We start from the raw sequence: 10307 nt of genomic DNA, 5'->3' as shown, positions 1-10307 counted from the left end.
TTCAGGAAGACCTTGTTTGAAACAAAGCACCAGCGGATTTTTAAAACCCCTCCCTGGAGTCAGCTAATGGTCATGGCCCGCCATTGGCCGACACACACATCGATAGTTAACTTACATTTAAATTTGTAAGGCTTTGTGTTCTGCATTAAAAAGCCTTTTGCCAGATCATCTGGGATTTGCATCAATCAGAGTAAGATTTTCACTGTTTCAGTACCTGAGCACACAAATTAACAGTTACAAGGTGACCAGTTAATATTTACAAAGTTTATGTGAACTCCAAGATTTATTTTTGTAAACATTTTATTAGTTTTAACATAAAACAACCACAGGTACTGTGCAGCATTCCACATTTTATTGGAATCATACAATATTTGTTAGGAAACAAGTTAGTTACTGAGGTGCAAGATCCAACAGAAGGGGCTGAAACATAAATTTTTCTTAACTTGCTTATTAGTTTACACCCTGCAATACTAGCCCCACTATCTTAATCCTAGATTAAATCCTTGTTGGTGTTTGCAGGGACAAACCAGCAAACACCTATGTTTCAATTGATGCAGAGGTGCATTCTCTTCCAAACTTGCATCTATGGGAATTTCTCCCCACTCCACTGGGCTCCTGATTTGCACACTGCCCCTTGGCTTTGTTATCCCCATCACCATTTAAGACTGCATGGGTCTTCCTCTGCTGTTTGGTCCTTCATAAGGCCATTTTGAATCCATTCAGCAAGTTCGAGTGGCATTTCATTAGAGAGCGAGATACTGACTCTAGACTGTACCTTTCCTTTTTTGATTTTACCAGATCATATCATCTCAAGAGTTCCCCAATCCTCTCTTACAGACTAATCTGTTTGTTCCAGAACTGCTCCTAAGCTCGCTTCCTCCACACAGGAACCAAATCGGGTCAGTTTCACTCTCAACATGGGGGCACCTTACATATCTTGTCCCTTCTTTCTACTCACTCCACCAAACATCTGTCAAGTCCTCTGGAAGGCCCCAGTTACTTAGGAGCAGTCTTCTTTCTGTAGCTGTACTTACCAACTCCAACAGCCTTTGTAGGCAACAGCCGTTGTGTGGGCACTATCTTAGCCCAGAGGCCAGGTTAACAGGAACTCAAATACCTCTGGGGCAATCCCAACCATCTGTCAAAAGGAACAGTGGCCTTCAGCCACTGAAATAGGGGTGACCTGCATGCCTAGATGGAAAACCTGATCTACACTTGACCTCTCCAGGTGAGCAGAAATTGGTATTTTTCACCTGTGGCCGTAATTAAAACATATTGAAGTGGAATTCAAGAGTTCAGTATATTTGTTCTGTAAGTTGTTTATTTTGCAATCTAGGTATGATGTAACAAGGAATAGTTTATCAAGGTATATGTTATCCAGCAATAAGCTGAGCTTTGGTTGCCAAAAAAGATGGATGAAAGTTAAACTGCACTGCACTGCGAGTTGTTGTAGACCTTGAAAAGCTTGACCAATGCATGGTCTTTTTAGGTCTGGCCTAGATACAACTTTAATAGTGTTGCAAGGTCATGTAATAATAAACAAAATACTACATGAAATACACAAATATATACACAGGAGTTTTGGGGTAGCTATCTTCATAAATTGCTCTGTTCTACTAACTTCACATTTTACATCTACCTAAAGCAATGGACCAGCTATGGCCATTGTCTCTTATGCACTCTTACTGACAGCATCATTCCTGATCACATTTACCTAATAGAAGTGCACTCCAGTACCAGGTCTCATGATTCAATACCTTGTTTTAAAATGGCACCATAAGGAGTCACTGAGTAAACAAGACTTACCATCTCTACCACTTACTATCTCAAGTTCCATGTAATGGGCACTGTAATTCATTGTTACAGGAGAGTCCTGAAAGCACAAGAATTTTCTTGAGCACATCAGCAACAACAACTGAAAAGTACATCTCTTTATTCGCGCTTACTTCTTGTGGACATTCATGGGCTTCCAATTAGGGTAATGAAAGATGAAATACCACAACAGTCTGCCAGTCAACTTTCAAAACGTAGACATTTTTTGCTACAATTCTAGAGCCGCATTTTGTTTTGTCCTCTGTGCATATTCCAGTTCTTTTTATACATATCTGTGTTTGGAAGAACTCTTGTACCAGAGGTGACCGGACATGCTGTATTGAAGGTGGATGGTTCAGACGTACTCTTTGTAAATCCCCTCTGACCTGTCGCCACTATAGACACTCTACTGCTCTAAAGCATTTCTATTACATTAGAGTGAGCCTGACAGTATCAAACCTAGAATGATAAATTTACTCTTCTACCACTTTTTAACAAATTAGGACCCAAGTCACACCACTCCCTATTCCACACAAAGGACCAGTTTCTCATTGAATTGAGTTAGCTCTCAGGACAGCCAAGTCATATGTTGACACCCCACTTCCATCTCAGGATCCATTTTAGATAAAATTTTGTGTGATCTCAAGATACTTAAATCGCATAAGCCTGAAACGAATGTCAAGCCATTTCCTTAGTGTTACTGTTCAACATGTGTTCATTCATAATATTCAAACGCAAGCCCAAGCTTTTCCCCAATTTCTCACACAGTATGTATGTATGTCATATTCATAAAGCGCATTCCGACTCACAAAGAGCATCGAAGCGCTGGTATCAAAGGTGAGGAAAGAGGAGAAAAAAAAAGACAAGAAAAAGGAACCCCCCCGAAAGAATAACCAAACAAAAACTAGAAACTAACTAAGGAAAGCAGGCCAAGAACCAAACAGAAGCTATTGGGGATATAGCCAAGTTTTGGCCATTTAGGCCAGTAAGGTTCACAAGATTCAGAAATTCCTCCTCAAGGCTCCTCATGTTAGCAGCAATCCTAAACCTAACCACGTAATTAAGAAATGTGCCTAATAGCGCCAGCCTATTGCCACTAAATTAGCATACATTAAGAAACATTTGCCCCACAAATTCTATGCCTTGCAAAATAGCTCAAGTATCTCAGAAGGCTGCATGGACCACCAGCTGTGATAGACTATCAGGCCCACCCTCATCTCCCAGATCCCTACATATACTTTTGAAAACCCCATTCTCACACTACAACACACTTTAATTTTTCAGCCTACTATAAAATCTGCAGAAATCTTGAGCTCCTAATCCTCCTTTTCATATGGGAACCTGAGGTGTGGAACGTTATGAAATATCTACTAGTCCAAAAGACAGGATGTTTCAGAACTTCACTTACTCTGTCAGAAAATCCACTTGTGCTTCAAGAAATGCTGTGACAAATTGATTCTAAGCATGTCAAAGCTCTGATAACCTCTTTGTTGGGTATCATATTAAATCAGGGCCTATGTTCAAGGCTCTGATTTTCTACCCTCCCACAATTCTACATGCAGGGGTTGGAAGTAGGCGGGTAGCAGTATTTCCAGGGTTGGAAAGGCCTGGTAGTCAGTGCAAAACAAGAAACTAACATGTTTAAGGGTATTTAATCAATTCTCTTCAATCACTTCCTTCACAGGAGAAAAAAATCTGAAATGTAGTGTTAACACGGGTAGGAGTAAAGCTTGTTTGCAAGGTGGGAAAAAGGCAGTGTAGGGAACAAGAATTTGCAATTGCTTCGCAGACTTTCACATCAGTAACTGTTGTGAATCCTAGTTTGTTTTAATGGGAAACAGGAGTTAGCTTTGCCTTTGGCTTGCAGACTCATGCCACCCTCACCTAGTGACTTTTACCCTACTTAGCTTGCTCTGTTTTAGCACATTTATTTAATTATATCTTTTATGATGGCTGCCTTATTTCTAGTTAGGCCAATGTTTTAGTTTCACGTTATCAGTGCCACCGCGCTAAGGCATCAATATCAAGCGACAAAGATAAACGAAAACTAGGTGTTCACATTATGTACTTTCCCTCTTCACGCCTTTGAGGAAATTGTTTACATAAATTACCATCCCAAGCATGTCATGTTATCTATTGTTTGGGAACAAATCTACGTTAGGGGTGCAAGCAGATCTGTATAAATGCACCTCACTTAGATACTCAGAGGGATTCCGACCAGATGCCATTGCTGCTATCGATGCGGCAAGTCACCTAGACGCTGACCCAGTCTTCATATTCTCAGGGAGTCTGAGCTAGAGACCTCATTTCAAGGTAACGAGTGTTGGGGGGCTCTTCTCATGGATACGGCATTGGCAGATTAGGTATAACACCTAACTCTCTTTTAGGTAAGAGATTAGGTTCACATTATTAGGTTACTAGGACATATATTACATCTCATGTCATTGCAAGATGGTGGGGGTCTTTGTATTGATGACTCGTCTTTACCATTCTGTTTCTTGCATTATTTATTATACTAATCATTGCAGCCCATGCAACTTAATCTCTGTTTAACCACGACACTCCCTGAGATGACACACTCTTGAGTCTATGCGTAAAGGCTGCCACAAATCACCTTTTACTGTTTGGGTTTTTGGTGAAGTGCTGCTTGTGAGCTGGGAGGATTGGGACGACAGTTGCGATTTGTTGTACGATGGGCACAGTCGCCTACAAGCATAAGTACTGCCATCCTTAAACCAGCAGTCTTGCCTAGAGCATGCTATGAATATGGTTTCCAGCCTTGCTCCTGTAACCTCTTGTAAATTTCAGAAAGTTGCAAATCTGCACCAATGCAAAGAAACCTTTGAATTCATGTTTTTGTGACTTTAAGAAACCAGTATCAAATTTATTTTAATGCTGTCATTATGGTTTAAGACACATTCTCCATTATTTATCTTTATTTTAAATACTGGTCTGCATCACACTTGCTTTGCTAGATAATACCTTTGGTATTGTTATTTGACATTGCACAATAGCATAGAAAAAATATTTTTAGGTGCTATTTTTTGCATGCATATTACTTTGAAAGGAAATCTTGTTTTTTAACTATGCATGTATTTTCCGGTAATCAGGATCCCTTCTGAGTGCATGATAAATAGCTTACATTTTACAAATGTGTACATGTTGTTTACTGGATCCGTGATCAATAATGCAAGCTGAGCTCACAATATTTATTTAGTGCACCCTAATAGTTAAAGTTGTGAATTAATGAATCATATATACACTTATGAACAGATCATACATATGGATACAAACCTTTCCTGAGTTGCAGACCATCCTTTCACAGACCTGTACTGTGGTAATGTAAACTGGCAGCAAACGGTTTGTGCTGCAGGGGGGGGACCAGCCTACTTATCAAAAAGAGAAAATATATATGAAACCTTGTTGTCCTTGATCAAAAACAGGATGGCCTGGGTCTTGGACAACAGGAATTCCTTTCTGGTATCATATCTGACTATACTCAAAACTGTTTGTGGGACCAGCGTAATCTTGCCAACTAGTTAAAGCACAAATACAGCCCAGAAACATCACCACCAATTTTGGTAACCCTCCCTCAATGCTCAAACCTAAACATATCCTACTCCTCCTCTTAGTGTATTTGGTCCAACAAGAACTAGAACGAGACTACTTCTACATTCAGCCCAGGTGCTAACTATGCCAATCCTGCACACTCTGAAACTGGAGAAGGGGTGATTTAGATAAATGAACTTGCAGACCAGAATGATACAAAGGCCTTCCATCACCTCCATAATGTCAGGTACAGTATCTACAGGATGATAAGCTTATAAAAGTGTGGTTGGCTTAAAGAGAGAGATGACAGGCTTGATCCCCGATGCTGCTTCTCATCAACTCATCAACTCTGGTTAAGAGGTCAACAACTAACAGACAAGTGGAGAAAATTGGGTAGCCTTTGTCACATTCCCTTATGGAAAGTCCAATCATAAGAAGCCATTGCATTGGTTTAATATTTAGCTTTCTATGCATAAAAATTGGCTCAAATACCATAATTTTGCTGAAAATGTATCATACAATCAAGTCAAAATACTTTAGGGCATCAGTGATTAAAAGGGCATGAGTAGGTTTTCAAATGATCTAGTCCACTACTACAATGAGCCTGCACAATTTGAGAGTGATCACCCGGCATACATCTTAGAATGATATATTCTTCACCTATTATCAACAGTGGCTGATAAAACCCACATTCTAAATGATTATGCTTAGTTTTTATACTAGTATTGTGATGGCTTCCCTCATGGAGGACGGCAGCTCCCATCTCTTCATTCCTTCACTGTATATATTAACTGCTGTTGAATTAACAGGTTGTTGAAAACATCATGGAAATTCATCAGTAGCCATCCCAACACAGGGATTTTCCTCCACTCATATTTTGTACAGCTCAATAATCCCCTTCCTCTGCGATGGCCCTTCCTGTTGCTTATTCTGTTGTGACAGCAACTGCAGAAACAAAGCCTCCTCCAAGAAAAATGTGCTCAGGGCCTAACCAAACACTTGGCTATACATTTTTTAAATATCTTAATATAGTCAGATTTTTTTTTTGGGGGGGGGGCGTGGCTTAGGAAGTCAAGATAGCGGTCGCACTCTAAAAGTGCTCACAGAGCCCTCCGTCATCTATGGTGCCATGATTTGTGCCCCACTCTCCCCTCACACTCTCCTGTGTCATTTTTTATTTTCAATGGCGAGGCAGCCCTATACATCGGCTCCCCTTGGAGGTGAATGTGGCCGTCTGAACATGGCTGCCGGCAATCACTAACTGCAGCCTCATGTAAACGAAAGAGATTACGGCGAGAGACTGCTGTGCCGCAGGTGAGGGTACCTGGGTTCCAGCACCCCTGCAGAGGCCTGCAGACGTCTGGGAGATTTTCTCCTCCGGTGCTGCCCACTCTCTGCTCTAACCACTGCTCCTGGTCGACGGATCAGACCGGGGACTCCTCCCCAGTGAGTGTGGCCCCCGAGAGTGCCCAGCTCCCCCCCCAGCACAACACCACTGGCTGCCTGTGGGAGGCAGTGGAGGGGTAAGGAGAGGCCCCGATCGCTGCCAAACTGTCTGCTTGCCTGCCCGCCATACACCTTTCGGCCTAATTAGTGGCTTTGAGCCCCCGACTGCCCTTCCTCCTTCCCGCAGCATCTTTGGGGATCCTGTCTGGCTGGAGGGGAGGACTCGTTACAGTCTCAATGCGGGGGGAGGGCCTCAGTTGAGACCTTGCTAGACCTTTGAGTGATGAGGCTGGACGTGGGGAGCCAGGGCTCTAAAAAGTTGTCAGTGAGAGGCCCCCTTGCACAGCGTACTATGGGACACATTTTCTGAAACTACTTCAGCCCACCCTTTCACCGCTGCACAACACGGACGTTGGGGTGAGCTGCAGTCCCGGCACCACAGAGGTGAGGGGTATGGGCCTACCTAGTCACACACCTGATTTTGGAAAAGAGGCTGCCTCAGACAAAACCGATTGGACAGACTTATGGGATGGCGCTACTCCCCTCTCCCTTCCCCAAAGCTCTCGGAGTGGCTGGTCAGGTAAAGAGGCATCAGTGAATTACACATGGGCACCCTTTGCTCGCTCCTATGACGCTCTGTCATAAACCTGGGGTTCACCACCACAATATGGACCTGCTGCATTATCTCCGATTGCTGCTACATGAATATCCTCCTCTCGCATTCCTCTCATGTGGCGCTGCAAAGTGAACCCTGCACGGGGCCCGGCAATAAGTTCAGTACGCTCCTCACTTCTGGCTGATTGGGCATAACTACCTTCTCCGGCATCCTCTTCTGAACTACACAAGGAAACCAGGAGCCCGAGGCTCTAAAGACAAGATGCCAGCCAGTTGGGCATTGCCTCTCCCTTATCCAGCAAGAGTCCCCTCCTGGATTCTCGGCTGCTCATGCTGCCACGACAAGCAGGCTGAGTCTTTGGAAGACGAGACCGTAAGCCATGTACAAAGATATATCAGCGCGTTCAACGTCCTCACAAACCCACATGGACCAATACATCACTGGCCCCACTGCTGGCGCTGCTGGAGAAGGCACAGTAGGGAAAGCGCTGGCGACCTTGCCACCATCCTCCAAGCCATTCAATCCTCCCAGTCAGTAGAATAAACTAAAATTGGTGAGGTACGAGAAGACGTTGTCTTACTCTGTCAAGACCTCCGTAGCGCTGCAGCAAGGATCACAGAGACTGAATCCCAGCTTTCCACAGTAGAGAACAAAGTCACAACTCTTAAATCCCAAGTGACAAGCCTTCTCGCACGCACAATGGAACTTCATCGTCGTGCTGAAGATGCAAGGAACTGGTCCCGGCACAACAATATGCGACTGATCAGCATACCCAAAGGCAAGGAACCGGGGTAAGCTGCTGACTTTTTAGAAACCTGGATGCATCCGATCATCTGTTGCCCTTGTTTGCAGTCGAACAAGCCCACCGAGCTCTGGCTCCCAGGCCACCCCAAGGTGCACTTACTTGGCCGGTAATAGCCCATATCTTTAATTTCTGTATCAGAGATGTAATTCCTCCAGAGGGCTGCGCTCACCTGCAGCTTCGTTGTGGGGATACTAAGGTCCTCCTCTTTCCTGACTACACTTGTGATGTCCAACAGCGACGCCGCTCGTACACAGTCAAGCAGAAGTTGAGGGAAATTCGGACTCCAATATCATCTCCTCTTTCCTGCAAGGCTCCGAGTGATCCATGCAAACAAAACTCACTTCTTTGGTACCCTGAGACTGCCTGGCAGTGGCTCACGGAGGAGCATCCCCACCGAGAACCTGCAAAGGTCCCCACATAAACTTCCAGCATTCCAACATCTGCTGCCGATGGGCCGAAACCCAGACCGCAGCCCAGGCAGACCTGCTCACAGAAGCGGCACCATGGCCTGGTCTAACTCCTCCTCACACTCTACACGAGCTGGAGGCAGACATCTGTCCCAGTCATTGACAAAGCAAATACCCAACGCGTAAGAACGCCAATCACCCTGTGAAGGAGTCCCCAATGAGACACCACCTGTACCAATGGACCGCAGTGATGAATCTGATCTTTCTCGCAGTCCTACATTCTGACTCTACCGCAGTAGCCCATTTGTGGGGGCACAGAATACTATCCTTAACTGAAACCCTTTACAATTGTAATCCGATCTGACAGTTATCCTTTATAGAGGAGGGGTCCAACACTTCCCTGTTAGTTCCAGTTTTTAAAGAGGGGCCACGGATGCTTCTGGGGGTAAAGTATGGGGTGCGTATTGGGACTCAGTATAGGTTTGATGTTTCATTTGTTATCAGTACAGCCTTGTTTATCAGCTGGTTTCCTCAGTTTTATTTTCATGCAGGCACACTACTGTTCCTACACAACTCACATGATGCATTCTGGGTTGCACCGGGTGACGCGTGCTACCACTTTGCCTACCACTTGCTGGACGAGTTGAGATAATCTATATCTCCTCGTCCTGCTTCTTTGCAATCTACAGCATTCCCACCATGGCAACCTTCAGAGAACATACTTAGAATGTTAATGGTCTTTTAGACCGAGTGAAGCGCACAGCAGTTCACACCTTTGAAAACCAATACTCTCCAGTTGTCCTAGTACTACAGGAGACTGACCTCTTGGGCAACCACTGTCCTTTCCCAGCCCATAAAGGATATGATAGGGTCTTCCACACGAGATATAACCGAGGGATCCGGAGCGGTGGCTATAATGTTACAATGGTCCTTTCACATGGTCTCCCGCAGGGTGAGGGACCCTCTTGGTCGCTTTTTGGCCCTTACGTATACACCTGAAGGGTGCATCATCAATCTAGTGAGTATATGGCCCTTCATACCTTCCTTCAAGACCTCGCTACACACCTACTAGATCTCACGCAGGGTTTGACCTTGATATGAGGCGACTTTAACGTGGTCCCTGTCCCCGAATTTGATGTCTCGGGACCCCGCTCTGCATTTTGGCACCCTGGCGCTTGCCCTTTCTGATTGGGCCAACTCACCTGTCCTGTGCAATGTGTGGCAGATATGGCACAGAGGCATTCGCAATTCACACGTGTCTGCAGCACATCACACTCACTCTCGAATTGATCTGGTTTTTATGCCCACACTAGGCTCCCACAGTGTCACCCAACTCCAAATTCTGTCAAGAGGCATTTCTGACCATCCCTGATTCTCCCCCTCAACTTGGCTTCTCCAGCGGCAGCGTGCATCTGTTGCGACGCCTCAATGCATGGTATTTGCAAGACAAATCATATGTTCGCACCTGTGGTGTGGAATTTCAGACTTATTTTAGCAACAATGAGGGCTCAGTCTCTTCTGCCGGTACTTTCTGAGCCACCAGCAAAGCAACCCTACGAAGATTTGCTAAAGAATATCTAAGTATACATGAGCGAGCCCACTCACTTCATATCACCCAATTAGAGGCTCATGCCATCTGCCTTGAGACTCGGATCGCAGCAGGCCCAGGCGA

The sequence above is a fragment of the Pleurodeles waltl genome, chromosome 10 (assembly GCF_031143425.1).
Source record: "Pleurodeles waltl isolate 20211129_DDA chromosome 10, aPleWal1.hap1.20221129, whole genome shotgun sequence".
NCBI lineage: Eukaryota > Metazoa > Chordata > Amphibia > Caudata > Salamandridae > Pleurodeles > Pleurodeles waltl.
This window is presented reverse-complemented; position numbering follows the sequence as displayed.